Below are 14784 nucleotides of genomic sequence, written 5' to 3'. Positions count from 1 at the left end.
TATGACGTACTTAGAGTAAACAAAATCATAGAGACAGAAAGTGGAATAGTGGTTGGCAGTGGCTAGGGGGAAGAAGAAATAGGGAGTTATTGTTTAATAGACACAGAGTTTCACTTTTGCAAGATGAAAACAGTTCTGGAGGTAGATGGTGGTGATGTTTCTAGAACATGAATGTACTTAATACCACTGAGCTGTACATTTAAAAAATGGTTACGATGCTAAATTTTATATGAATTTCACTACAATTTAAAAAACTGGGCCCAGGTACGGTGGCTCATGCCTATAATCCCAGCACTTTGGGAGGCCAAGGCAGGTGGATCACTTGAGGTCAGGCGTTCGAGACCAGCCTGGGCAAATGGCAAAACCCCATCTCTACTAAAAATACAAAAATGAGCCAGGTGTGGTGGTGAGCGCCTGTAATTCCAGCTATTTGGGAGGCTGAGGCACAATAATTGCTTGAACCCAGGATGCGGAGGTTGAAGTGAGCTGAGATGACACCACTGCACGCAGCCTGGGTGACAACGGAGTGAGACTGTCTCAAAAAAAAAAAAAGGAAAAAAAAACCCTTACGTTTCCATAAAAGGTCATACATTGTGTGATTTTCTTATTAGAATCTTATTAGAAATATCCAGAATAGGCAAATTCATACAGATAGAAAGTGGATCAGAGGTTACCAGGAGCTGGGGGGAGGAGAGAATGAGGAGTTATTGCTTCATGGGTAGAGTTTCTGTTTGGTATGCTGAAAAAGTTTTGGAAATAGTGGTGATGGTTATACAACATTGTGAATTTACTTAATGCCACTGAATTGTACATTTAAAAATAATTAAAATGGGCCAGGCACAATGGCTCACTGCTGTAATTCCAGCACTTTAGGGGGCTGAGGCAAGAGGATTGCTTGAGCCTCAGAGGTTGAGGCTGCAGTGAGCTGCCACTACACTTCAGCCTAGGCCACAGAGGGAGACCCTATCTCAAAAAAAATTTAAATAGATAAAATTAGTTAAACCAGTAAATATTATGTTATGTACATCTTACCACAATAAAAAAAATTTTAAGAAAATCTATGCTCCTTATTTAAAAAAATCAAAACTACATTTCTATCCCACTAAGAACATACCAAGTACTTATTATACACATTACGTCTACATAGTAAGACTTATTAAATAAATGAACAGTTAACGAAATGGAAATCTATGTAGGCCATCAGAAGTAACGCTTATAGGCCAGGTGCGGTGGCTCGCGCCTGTAATCCCAACACTTTGGGAGGCTGAGGTGGGTGGATCATCTGAGGTCAGGAGTTCGAGACCAGCCTGGCCAGCATGGTGAAATCCCGTTTCTACCAAAAATACAAAAATTAGCTGGGCATGGTGGCAGGCACCTATAATCCCAGCTACTCGGGAGGCTGAGGCAGGAGAATCATGTGAACCCGGGAGGCGGAGGTTGCAGTGAGCCAAGATCGCACCATTGTACTCCAGCCTGGGCAACAGAGCCAGACTCTGTCTCGAGAAGAAGAAGAAGAAGAGGAAGAGGAAGAGGAAGAAGAAGAAGAAGAAGAAGAAGAAGAAGAAGAAGAAGAAGAAGAAGAAGGAGAAGGAGAAGGAGAAGGAGGGGAAGGGAAGGGGAAGGGGAAGGGGAAGAGGAAGAAGAAGAAGAAGAAATGCTTATAGAAGAGGCTGGCAAAAACATGGAGACATTAAAATTAAAATGTGTGTTTTCTTCAGTTTTAGATGTTAATAAGAAAAAGCAAGATATGGACCTGTGTACAGTGAGTGATTCCAACTATTAAAAATGTGCCCCGTAGCAGGAAATAAGAAGGAAACATAGCAACTGCAAAGGTTCTCTAGATACTAGAGCTAGGGATGACTAGGGTGGGGAGAGGGAGATTTTTCTGTATTTCCCAAAATGTCTAAAATGAGCACACCGGCAGGGCATGGTGGCTCATGCCTGTAATCCCGGCACTTTGGGAGGCTGAGGTGGGCGGATCACTTGAGGTCAGGAGTTCGAGACCAGCCTGGCCAAGATCATGAAACCCCATCTCTACTAAAAATACAAAAATTAGTCGGGCATGGTGGCACTTGCCTGTAATTCTAGCTACTCAGGAACTGAGGCACTAGAATTGCTTGAATCTGGGAGATGGAGGCTGCAGTGAGTCGACACTGTGCCACTGCACTCCAGCCTGGGCAACAGAGCAAGACTCCATCTCTAAAAAAAAATAATAATAAAATAAGCACATACTACTTTCACAATTTAAATTACTGAAGTTTTTGTTTGTTTCAAGGTACGTGTCCAAGATGGTTAGGTTACGGCCAAATGCTGTAGGGTCAAGATAGGCCTAGGAGCACTGTAGTTATGTAGCTATAAGCACCTAGTCCTGAGCATTCAAACCACCAATGACTCCTCTACTCCCTGCCTATAACCAGACATACAGCAGAGTGGCACCCAAAATGAAGGCTCCCCGACTAGTCTTATCATATCTTGGACGACAACCTCATTTCTGGACGCAAATAGTACCCTTCCTTTCACTTGCCCATGGCCACTCCAACTCCACATGGCCAGAAGTGGCTGAGTTTGAGTCAAGCTCTGCATGGTCAGTAGCCTCAAATGGAAATTTACTTTGTGCTTTAGTATGTCCAAATCCAACTACATTCAGATCAGGGAGATACTGGCATTGCCTCAGAATTTGCAGGTCAAATCACTGAGTGATTTCAAGGGATCTACAAACTCTTTGAATACCTACATTCAAAATTGTACACGATAACAAATAACTCAATTACAAAATGAGCAAAAGATCTAAACAGACATTTCTCCAAATAAGATATGCAGATGGCCAATAAGAACATCATCATCATCATCATCAGCCATTAAGGAAATGCAAATCAAAACCACAATGAGATATCACTTCACACCCACTAGGAGAGATATAATTTTTTTAGTGGGCAATAACAAGTGTTGTGGATGCGGAGAAACTGGAACCCTCATAAATTTTAGTGCAAATGGCCAGGCGCAGTGGCTCACACCTGTAATCCCAGCACTTTGGGAGGCTGAGGCAGACAGATCACCTGAGGCCGGGAGTTCCAGACCAGCTTGACCAACACAGAGCAACCCTGTCTCTACTAAAAAAAAAAAAATACAAAATTAGCCGGGCGTGGTGGTGCATGCCTGTAATCCTAGCTACTTGGGAGGCTGAGGTAGCAGAATCGCTTGAACCCGGGAGGCAGATGTTGCGGTGAGCCAAGATTGCACCACTGCACTCCAGCCTGGGCAATAGGAGTGAAATTCCATCTCAAAAACAAACAAACAAACAATTTTAAAAAAAATAAATTTTAGTGCAAATGCAGGCCGGGTGTGGTGGCAAACCTGTAATCCCAGAACTTTGGGAGGCCGAGGCAGGTGGATCACCTGAGGTTGGGAGTTCAAGACCAGCCTGCCCAACATGGTGAAACCCCACTCTACTAAAAATACAAAAAACAGCTGGGCATGGTGGCACACGCCTGTAATTGCAGCTATTCAGGAGGCTAAGGCAGGAGAATCGCTTGAACCCAGGAGGGGGGTTGCAGTTAGCTGAGATCATGCCACTGTATTCCAGCCTGTGTGACAGGGTGAGACTCCGTCTCAAAAAAAAAAAAGACAATGAGGAACTGTCCCAGATATCTGATGAGACCAGGGAGACTTGACAACTAAATGTGATGTAGGATCCAGGATTGGGTCCTGGAACAGAAAAAGGACATAGTGGGACAAACGGCAAAATCTGAATAAAGTCTCTAGATTAGCTAGTAATATTGTATTAATGTTAAATTTCTTGTTTGGATAATTCTGATATAATTATGTATAGTTTTGACATTAGGTGAAGTTAGATGACAGATATACAGAAAGTTTGTTGATTATTTTTGCAAGTTTAGTGTAAGGGTAAAATTATTTCAAAATAAAAAGGCCGGGTGCAGTGGCTCACGGCTGTAATCCCAGCACTTTGGGACGCCAAGGCGGGTGGATCACCTGAGGTCAGGAGTTCAGGACCAGCCTGGCCAACACGGTGAAACCCACCTCTACTAAAAATACAAAAATTGGCCAGGTGTGGTGGCGCATGCCTGTAATCCCAGCTACTTGGGAGGCTGGGGCAGGAGAATCGCTTGAACCTGGGAGGCAGAGGTTGCAGTGAGCTGAGATTGTCCCACTGCATTCCAGCCTGGGCAACAAGAGTGAAACTCCATCTAAAAAATAATAATAATAATAATAAGGGGCCAGGCACGGTGGCTCAAGCCTGTAATCCCAGCACTTTGGGAAGCTGAGGTGGGTGGATCACTTGAGGTCAGGAGATTGAGACCATCCTGGCCAACATGGTGAAACCCCGTCTCCACTAAAAATACAAAAATTAGCCAGGCGAGGTGGTGTGCACCTGTAGTCCCAGCTACTCAGAAGGCTGAGGCAGGAGAATTGCTTGAACCCGGGAGGTGGAGGTTACAGTGAGCCGAGATTGCGCCACTGCACTCCAGCCTGGACAACAGAGTGAGACTCCGTTTCAAATAAATAAATAAATAAATAAATAAATAAATAAATAAAATAAAATAAAATAAAAAGTGAAAAAACAATACATGGCTAGGAGAGGTGGCTCATACCTGTAATCCTAGCACTTTGAGAGGCTGAGGCAGGAGAATCGTTTGAGCTCGGGGATTTGAGACCAGCCTGGGCAACATAGTGAGACCTCATCTCTACAAAAAACGTAAAAGTTAGCTGGGTGTGGTGGTGTGTGCCCGTAGTCCCAACTACTCGGGTGGCTGAGATGGGAAGATGGCTTCAGCCCAGGAGGTCAAGGCTGTAGTAGGCTACGTTCGTGCCACTGCACTCCAGCCTGGGCAACAGAGCGAGTCACTGTCTCAAAAAAAAAAAAAAAAAAAATGTACACGATGCGGGTCAGGAATTGGCAATTTTTTTCCATAAAGGGCCATAGAGTAAATACTTTAGACTCTGTGGACCATATGGTTTTTATGGGAAGTAATCAACTCCACTGAGTAGCATTAAAGCACCCAAAGACAATATGTAAATATATATGAATATAAATAAATGGGTGTGACTGAAATGAACACTGAAATTTTATCTTCCTGTAATTGTCACCTATGTAATATTATTCTTCTTTTATTTCCCATCATTTAAAAATGTAAAAAGCAGGCCAGACGTGGTGGCTCACGCCTGTAATCCCAGCACCTTGGGAGGCCGAGGCGGGCAGATCACGAGGTCAGGAGATCAAGACCATCCTGGCTAACACAGTGAAACCCTATCTCTACTAAAAATACAAAAAATTAGCCAGTCATCGGGGTGGGCGCCTGTAGTCCCAGCTATTCGGGAGGCTGAGGCAGGAGAATGGCATGAACCCAGGAGGCGGAGCTTGCAGTGAGCCGAGATGGAGCCACTGCATTCCAGCCTGGGCAACAGAGCGAGACTCCGTCTTAAAAAAAAAAAAAGAAAGAAAAATATAAAAAGCACCCTTAGCTCACAGACCATATAAACAAGCAGTAGGTCCAGGTTTGGTTCACAGCCTATATATAGTATGCAGATCCCCACTCTAGGTCAGAATTTGCTAATGTGTGCTTCAATTAAAAAAAAAAGATTTTACATCAAGTAGATTAAACAAATGAAACGAGTTATTATCTTGGCTTATAAAGCACATTTCCTTATTGCAGGACCTCTCAGTGCTTTTAATGTGGTATTACATATTGAGAAGCTCCAAGAAAGAATAATGGTATGTGGCTTTCTCAAACTTATTATTAGCATCAAATCCTTTTTTCAGAGCCACTTCTTCAGACCAGTGGCCTGAAGAACATACTTATGAGAATGTCAATTCAGACACTTCTTTAAAAGGAAACTTTTAGATCGAGAAGTTCTAAAAACTCCAACAAATTAAGATCATTTTACCCAGTACCTGGATAACATTCTGAATAAGCATTTCACAACTTTTTTATTTTTTAATCTTGGGAAACACAAGTCGATAACTGGCAGGAAGTTTTGGTTCAACCCTAACTTTTGTGGCGGCGGGGGAGCAAGTCAGCAGAACTGGGTCATAATATGGAGCCTCTGCTCCCTAAGACAACATAAACATTCCTAAGCATTCTAGCAGGTGTTGAAAAAGTGATTTAGGCAGAGCTTTGTAATGCACAAAATAAGGACATAATAATGTTTGATTAGAAAACCAAAGGTATGCTAGAGGCCAGGCACAGTGGCTTACACCTGAAATCCCAGCAATTGGGAGGCCGAGGCAGGCGGATCACTTGAGGTCAGGAGTTCGAGACCAGCCTGGACAACATGGTGAAACCCCATCTCTACTAAATACTCAAAAAAAAAAAAAAAAAAAAAAAAAAAGCTGGAACTTGTCATGGGTGCGAACTGGCAAGTCAAGTCTATAAGAGGACTGTTTTTATATGATGCATGGAAAGCTAGCCAACAGACTGAAAAAATTCTCTCACATCTATACACATATTGCTGAAGAGAGGATTCAAGCAGGGATTATGTTCCAGGGAAGAGAAGGCTGGTCTGAACAACCTCAAGGGGTCCTTTCAACTGAGAGTCCTCAATTTTGTGATTCAGAGTTCACTGGCTTCTCCTGGTCAAACATAAAATCTTCAGAGGCATTTCCAACTTGTTCTTAGAAAAAAGCTACTAACCCATGGGGTGGGACCCAGTTTACTTATTCATTCAATAAACATTTAAGGTGCCTCTATCAGATATTGGGTCATTCCAAAGTCCTTGAAAAGAAGGATGGTGCACATGACAACCAGTAAGAGATTACGTAAGGTCAGATGCATTGGCCTTATTTACAGGAGATGTAGGCTAAAGTGATGGAAGTGTCAAAAGAGAAGAAAAAAGTCACATTTGCCTTGAGAGCAGAGTCAGCACCAGAAAGATGCAGAACAACTCCTTAGAATCACAGACTTTCAAGTTGGAAAGGACCTTCATCTAATACCTATATACCTCCCTCGAAAGGAGGCACGGAGGCAATCCATTCACTCCATCGGTGGTCACCTCTGACGATTCTTCCATTTAAGTTCTTCTATTAAGCAAAAATCTTGTCTTCCTGTAGAATTCACCTGTTAGTCCTAGTTCTGCCTCTTTTAGCCTAAAGATGAAGTGGAAGCCCTCTTTGCCGTAACAGTATTTTCAATTTTTAAAAAGTTAATTCCCTTCCATTGCTCTCTTTACTGAGCTAACCATTCCAGTTCTTTCAAAGTTCCTGAACTGGCACCAGCTGCCTCAAAGCGAAGACTGGATATCTAGTGCTCACAGCAGGAAAGCACTTAAAATCAATGAGCTTCAAACATCAGTATATACAGGACCCCCCTAAGCATAAGTTCAGATTCTAAACGAGAAGTCTGAATTGAGTCCCGCGCTGTAAAGCCGGCATCTCAGAGAATTACAAAGCAGATGGTGTAAGAACCATATTTTGAAAAACACTGCCCCGTTTTAGACACGAGAAAACTGAGGCCCAGCACAGGGAAGAGATTTGGCCCAGAACGCACAATTGTCTGTCGGTGGCGAAGTCTCGAATCCAGGTCTCTTACTTTCAGCCCAACTCTGTTCACCGCGCTCCCCGGCCTCTGCTTCTCCACTCAGGGCAAACTCGTGAAATGCACTCTCAGATGATAGAGGCGGTCTCGCACGGGGGATAGAATGGGAATCAGTGCCCATGCCTCGAAAGGAGAGCTTGTGGGAGCCCTTCTCTTTCTCAAGGCCTCAGTTTCCCCAATCTGTAATCATGGGACGCAGAACCACAACGCCAGCTCGTCCTCTTTTCGGGGACAGACACGACCGGTCTTGCTGTCTCTGGGCCCCTGGGCTCAGATGTTCAAGCCCGTGTGTCCTGGGAAGGCGGACCCGGGTCTCCCGCCCCCGTCCCTAAACTTTGGCGGCCCCCGCCCCAACCCCAGCCCCTCACATACCTGCCTCCGCACAGTTAACGCCAGCCCAGTCAATCAGTTTTTCGGGTACACGGCCAATACTAACGCCGCGTCAATCTGTTGGGTAGGACCTCCGACCCCTCCTACGCGGACTCCAGTCACACGACGCGGAGCCGCCCCTCTCGGAGGGACTTCCGGCCCCAACCGGAAGAAGTTAATTTCCATGTCCGAAGCTCTAAGGTTCCGCCTGCGGGCAGGAAGCGGAGGAGCCTTGGAGCTTTTCAGCAGCTTTTCAAAGAGCTTTGGGTTCGGGGCTCCTAAAAGAAAAAAACTATTCCGGCCGGGCGCGGTGGCTCCCACCTGTAATTCCAGCACTTTGGGAGGCCGCGGCGGATGGATCACTTGAGGTCAGGAGTTCGAGACCAGCCTGGCCAAAATGGTGAAACCCCTCTGTACTCAAAATACAAAAAGTAGCCGGTCGTGGTGGCGCACACCTGTAATCCCAGCTACTCGGGAGGCTGAGGCAAGAGAATCGCTTGAACCCGGGAGGCGGAGGTTGCAGTGAGCTGAGATTGCGCCACTGCACTCCAGCCTGGGCGACAGAGCCAGACTCCGTCTCAAAAAAAAAAAAAAAAAAAAAAAAAAAGAGAGAGAGAAAGAACTAACTCATTCCGGAAAGTACCAGATAAACTTGGAACATCTTGTTACACTAGAATATAGGGATGATGGTAATAAGAATCATGGGAATGTGTCAAAGAACACAGGAGCTGTCTTTAAGGAGATCCTACTGGCCAAGTCAGGGCAATTTCAGAATCAAAATATGGAGTGATAGTAATAGAGTATAACTAATTGAATAAAATAGTAATCCATGAGTCTTTACAAACATAAAGAAGGGAGCATATTAATGGGTGAAGGGAAAGTCTTCCTTTTAGTAGAATGCCCGCTAATAAACATGGTGGAATTAGGAAATCAATAATGTGTGGTAAAACTAGAGAAACGGGATGTTTACAACAGTAAAAGTGTCTTCCATAAATTAGCTATTGATTACAAAGGGAAAATGGTGATGTTACAGAGGTTTAACCTAGCAGAACAAACAGATCAAAGTGATCAAAGTTAACACCACTAGTTAATGGGTCAGATCAAGGGCCTCCTAATAAAATGCACTGAGAACACATCTGTGGTATTTCTGTCAAAAGTGCACCGTACACATCTCATGAGGAAGTGCTAGAGAACCCCAAATGAAGGACACTCTCTACAAAATAACTCATTGTCATGAAAAACAGAGAAAAGCTGAGGAACTGTTCCAGTTTAAAGGAGACTAAAGAAGCATGACAACAAAATGTGGTGTGTGATTCTAAATAGGACCCTGGACTGGGGTGGTGGTGGTGGTGGAATAGTTGTAATGGACAATATTGGGACAAGTAATGAAATTTGAATATGGATTGTGGATTAGCTGTTAATACATATTGTATCAAATCACATACTGATAGGTGATGGAGCTTGTGATTTGCACTCAAGCAGTCATTGGAGTTCTTGACAGCCATCTTCATTCATTCAACAAGCGTTTATTAAGTACCTACAGTTATCCCAGGAACTGTTAGGGATCGGACCTGAGTAGGAGGTGAACATAGTAGATAAAGGCCGGCGCGGTGGCTCACGCCTATAATACCAGCACTTTGGGAGGTCGAGGCGGGCGGATCACCTGAGGTCAGGAGTTCGAGACCAGCCTGGCCAACATGGTGAAACTCATCTCTACTAAAAATACAAAAATTAGCTAGGCGTGGTGGCGGGCACCTGTAATCCCGGCTACTTGGGAGGCCGAGGCTGGAGAATTGCTTGAACCCAGGAGACAGAGGTTATAGTGAGCCAAGATCGTGCCATTGCACTCCAGCCTGGGCGACAAGAGTGAAACTCCGTCTCAGAAAAAAAATAAAAAATAGTAGATGAAATAAGCTCATAGATGAAAGTCCTAGTCTGCCAGCCACCTTCGCAAGTTCCTGTGATCAAGAAGTAATACAAGGGATGTTTCCAGTCACACAAACCTGGATTTGAAACCAAGCGCTAAGAGAAAAACAGCCCCTGATATCCAGGAGATGGTCTGGCACTCACGAATAGACCTTGGTGTGTTCTCTTATTGAACATAAAAACTTCACAGAACATCAACATCAAACAAAGCCACTATGTGACCATGATGGATCAAGACAATAACAAAACCACTCGAATCATGTCTAAACCCAGACAAAACATGAGCATTGTTCAAACTACAAAAATGGCCAAACATTTCCCTATTCTGGCTTGTATAGAGATTGTAGATTTAGCCTCAGTCTACTCTTCCCTCTTTCTAAATAATGTTTATCAAGGTACTCACTCATAGGCAGCATCCAATCCAGAAAACCCCATTTTCTTAAGCCCTCCTCCAAATCACCTAATGCAAGCCCAAATCCTATGTGTCCTTTGTAACACTTTGTTACTGAGATGCCCCTTTGTTTGTTTGTTTGTTTGTTTGTTTGTTTTTGAGACAGTATCACTCTATCACTCAGGCTGGAGTGCAGTGGTGTGATCTTGGCTCACTGCAGCCTCTGCCTCCTGGGTTCAAGTGATTCTTCTGCCTCAGCCTCCCGAGTAGCTGGGATTACAGGCGCCCACCATCACTCCCGGCTAATTTTTGTATTTTTAGTAGGGACGGGGTTTCACCATGTTGGCCAGGCTGATCTCGAACTCCTGACCTAAGGTGTTCCTCCCACCTTGGGCTTCTACAGTGCCGGGATTACAGATGTGAGCCACCAAGCCCAGCTGCCCTGTTGTTTCTCATGATTCGTGTCCTCTCACCCTTACCCCATAACAAGTGATAAACTCAACTTGTTTAACCACAGGTGTGTTCCAATTTCTTCCTACCTCAAAAAGTTGTTATGAGGATACTTGGAACAGGGTCATCACAGAGTGAGCTTTCTCTATCAATCGGTCCATTATCTATTTTTTATTTAAAAAAAAAAACATGGTCTCAGCCTGTGGTCCAGACTGGAGTGCAGTGGCACACCATCCTAACTCACTGCAGCCTTCAACTCCTGGGCTCAAGTGATCCTCCCACCTCAGTCTCCTGAATAACTGTGACTACAGGCACGCACCACACCCAGCTAATATTTTTTATTTTTCTGTAGAGACAGGGTCCTGCTGTTGCCCAGGCTGGTCTCAAACTCCTGGCCTCAAGGGATCCTCCCAGTTTGGTCTCCCAAAGTGTTGGGATTACAGGCATGAGCCACCTCACCCAATGCTTTCAATATACTTTTAAAAATTATACATATATTTTTGAGACAGCACCTCACTCTGTCATTCAGACTGGAGTACAGTGATGCCATCTTGACTAATCTCAACCTCTGCCTCCCTAGCTCAAGCGATTCTCCTGTCTCAGCCTCCTGAGTATCTGGGATTACAGGTGCATGCCACTACCACCCAGCTAATTTTTGTATTTTTAGTAGAGATGGGATTTCACCATGTTGGCCAGGCTGCTCTCGAACTCCTGACTTCAGGTGATTTGCCCTCCTCAGCCTCCCAAAGTGTTGGGATTACAGGCATGAGCCACCACGTTTCCCCCTCAGCTTGCATTGTTTCTGGGAGAACCTGCACCATACCTTTATCTATAGCCTTCCCCCAGGTCTTAAGGAGCACGAAGTTTTAACTGTGGACACGGGATTTCATGAAGCAGCAATCACGACCGTGGGCACGAGTAGCAAGGCTGCAGCAGCACATTGACTATAGAATGAAATGCATCCTACAGGAAGGCACAATCTTCTTTGGCACCTTTAAGGCGTTTGACAAGCATGTGAATTTGATCCTCTGCGATTGTGATGAGTTCAGAAAGATCAAGCCAAAGAACGTGAAGCAACCAGAGCTCGAAGAAAAGCACTTTTGGGGTCTGGTGTTGCTGCATGGGGAGAACTTGGTATCCATGACTGTGAAGGGGCTACCCCCAAAATATACTGGCATTGCTCGGGTACCACTTGCTGGAGCTGCAGGAGGCCTTGGAGTTGTTAGGGCAGCTGGTAGAGGAGTATCAGCTGGTGTACCAATTCCCCAGGCTCCTGGTGGAATAGCAGGCCCTGTCCCAGGAGTTGGGGGACCATCCCAGCAGGTAATGACTCCACAGAGAAGAGCATTACTGGAGCCCCAACACAGTACCCACCAGGACCGGGGACTCCACCCCCACCTGTTGGCAGAGCAGCCCCACCTCTAGGCATTATGTTTCCTCCACCTGGTATGAAACCACCCATGGGCCCACCAATTGGGCTTCCCCTTGCTAGAGGGACGCCAGTAGGCATGCCCTCTCCAGGAATGAGACCCTCTCCACCAGGAATGCATCCACCAAGACCCTGGGATATTGCTGATCCATCTCAGTCACTTTTCCCCCTGCAATGCATCTTGTGAAATTGTATAGTGTTTGTGAGCTTTTTGTCCCTTCTTTCTGCATTAATCATAGCTAATAATAAATGCCTAAAGCAATTAAACTGTGGGAAAAAAGATATTGAAGTCATCAGCTTTCATTAAGATAAACTCACTGATTATATTCCTCTTTGCTCTTTTTGTTGGGTTCATAAGGTGGAAAAAATGGAGAGAGTTCAACTTTTCCTTAGTCAGAAATGAGGTCATTCTCATGGTATTTTCTGGAAAGCAATAACCACGTTCCTGAAACTTTAACATTAGGGAATCAGCACTGTTTATTTCTTCATGTTCTTGTTATTAAAAACGTTCCCAAGAAGTAACAGAATTGGAACTACCAAACTTGGAAGCACTTCAGCTTCAAAAATATATCAAGTAATATCTTCTCTGCTTTAGTACACTAAGGCACTTATAGTCCCTGGAAGCCCTGTTGGTGATGTTGGCATTTATCCTGCCAGAACCCAGCATAGATTTAATATTATTTGATGCCTACAACATTGTGCTGAATAAAAAATATTCATTCCGGTGGGAAATAATTTTAAAAATATAAATTTTCTGATTTCTTCCTCTGCTTGCTCCCAAGTCCCCCTGCCCCCTCCCCTTCTTTGCCCTTACTCCTCTAATAATAATAATAGCAGTAGCTAACATTTATTGAATGTTTATAATGTGCTGCATACTGTGCTAAGGGCTTTATGCAATTTAACCCTCACCCCAGGATTGTGAAGGAAGTCTTACTACAGATGAGAAGCTAGAGGACCAGAGAAGTTAAGCAACAAGCCCAAGACTACACAGCTGGTAAGAATCAGGCCCAAAATTGGAATCCGCCCTCAAAACCTGCTCCTGTTGAAATGTTGCTTCACCACCCTGGCACAGAGAGTAGGGTCTGTTAAGGGATGGAAGGAGTGATAGGCTGGCAAGGAAGGAAGGGCTTGGGGTAGTGGGTGGGGTGGGTGGGAGTGGAAGACCATGCAGAGGCATTTAGACCCTCTCCAGAGGGCAGAGGGAAGGGATGGAGATTAGGAACACAACACAAATAGGAGGCCCCTGTAGAACCTCAGGGGGAGCCATGAGTTTGGGGGACCAGGAAGGTCGAAGAGTGGGTAAATTAGTCCAGGCGCGGTGGCTCATCATGCCTGTAATCCCAGCACTTTGGGAGGCTGAGGCGGGCGGATGACCTGAGGTCAGGAGTTCGAGACCAGCCCAGCTAACATGGTGAAACCCTGTCTCTACTAAAAATACAAAAATTAGCTGGGCATGGTGGTGGGTGCCTGCAATCCCAGCTACTTGGGAGGCCGAGGTAGGAGAATCATTTGAACTGGGGAGGCGGAGGTTGCAGTGAGCCGAGATCACGCCATTGCACTCCAGCCTGGGCGACAAGAGTGAAATTCTGTCTCAACAAAACAAAACAAAAACAAAAACAAAAAACAAAAAACAACAACCAAACAGTGGGTAAATTATAAGGTGGGAGAAGGGCATGATTAAGGACCTGGGCCACAGGTGTTTACTTGCCAAGTGAGGAGAGGCAAGAAGTCTGGGGGACCTTCTGGCCCACTTGATTTTTTTTTTTTTTTTTAACAGAGTCTCCCTCTGTCACCCAGGCTGGAGTGCGGTGGCACGATCTTGGCTCATTGCAACCTCTGCCTCCTGGGTTCAAGCGATTTTCATGCCTCGGCCTCCCGAGTAGCTGGAAGTAGGTAGGCACTCACCACTACACCCGGCTAATTTTTTGTATTTTTAGTAGAGACGGGTTTTCACCATGTTGCCCAGGTGGTCTCAAACTCCTGAGCTCAGGCAATCCGCCTGCCTTGGCCTCCCATAGTGCTAGAATTATAGGCATCAGCCAGGCCTATTTGATCTTCTAGGACTCACAGGTCCCTGCTCTTCTCTGGGACTCAATTTTATGATCTGTTCAATGCAAGGAGAGAGAGAGAGGATTCCAGCATCCCAGGGAGCACCGGCTCTTAAGGAGGTAGCATCACTTTCTCCTCCAGTCTCCTCACCTGACATGGGGGAGAAGGTTCCCTGGACCTAGCCATTTCCCTACCCCTACCCCACATTAGTCTCTCCTCATGGGTACAGGAGGCTGAGAGAGGAAGACCGTGTCTGCAGACAGAAGTGAGAATAAGCCAGAGAAAGTACTCCCTGATTCTCCTAAATCCCAGTTCTTCCACAGAGGAGTGGGCAGGTTAGGAGCATGGCCTCACTAGTCACCTGATCTGGGGCAAATAGGCAAATCTTTGCTGTGTGCCCTCAGACAGGCCACCCACCCCTGGGCCTCAGGCTCCTCTCATTCTCTGTGTATGGGTGCTAGGGTCACGTTGAAGCCTGCTGCTCCCCTGCCATCAAGTTCCCTGCCCCAGGACAGCTCAGGGTCCGTTTATTCAGTCTTCTACTGGGGCCTGGCCCAGGGCTCTGCCCTTATGGTGGCCCTGCTGGTCAGAGGCAGAGTGAACCAGCCTGACCTTTCAGA

At 45.4% G+C, this 14784-nt stretch overlaps 1 protein-coding gene and 1 pseudogene across 2 annotated transcripts in view; one reads left to right on the top strand and one right to left on the bottom strand.

Annotated features, from left to right (window-relative positions):
• RNF185 (ring finger protein 185) overlaps positions 1-8104 on the bottom strand; it is a 46415-nt gene extending 38311 nt beyond the window's left edge. The window contains exon 1 of one of the 2 annotated variants that reach the window (XR_008674908.2): positions 7923-8079. The gene's annotated coding sequence lies outside the window, so the exon portion shown is untranslated. Of the gene's footprint in view, positions 1-7922 lie in introns of both variants that reach the window. The other variant, XM_004063331.4, reaches the window with a different exon arrangement.
• A 3470-nt stretch (positions 8105-11574) lies between these two features.
• LOC101140041 (small nuclear ribonucleoprotein-associated protein N-like) lies at positions 11575-12302 on the top strand (annotated as a pseudogene).
• Positions 12303-14784: the final 2482 nt, after the last annotated feature.

Source organism: Gorilla gorilla, chromosome 23 (genome assembly GCF_029281585.2).
Source record: "Gorilla gorilla gorilla isolate KB3781 chromosome 23, NHGRI_mGorGor1-v2.1_pri, whole genome shotgun sequence".
NCBI lineage: Eukaryota > Metazoa > Chordata > Mammalia > Primates > Hominidae > Gorilla > Gorilla gorilla.
Note: the sequence above shows the minus strand (reverse complement) of the source record. Positions and strands in the feature narration are given on the sequence as shown.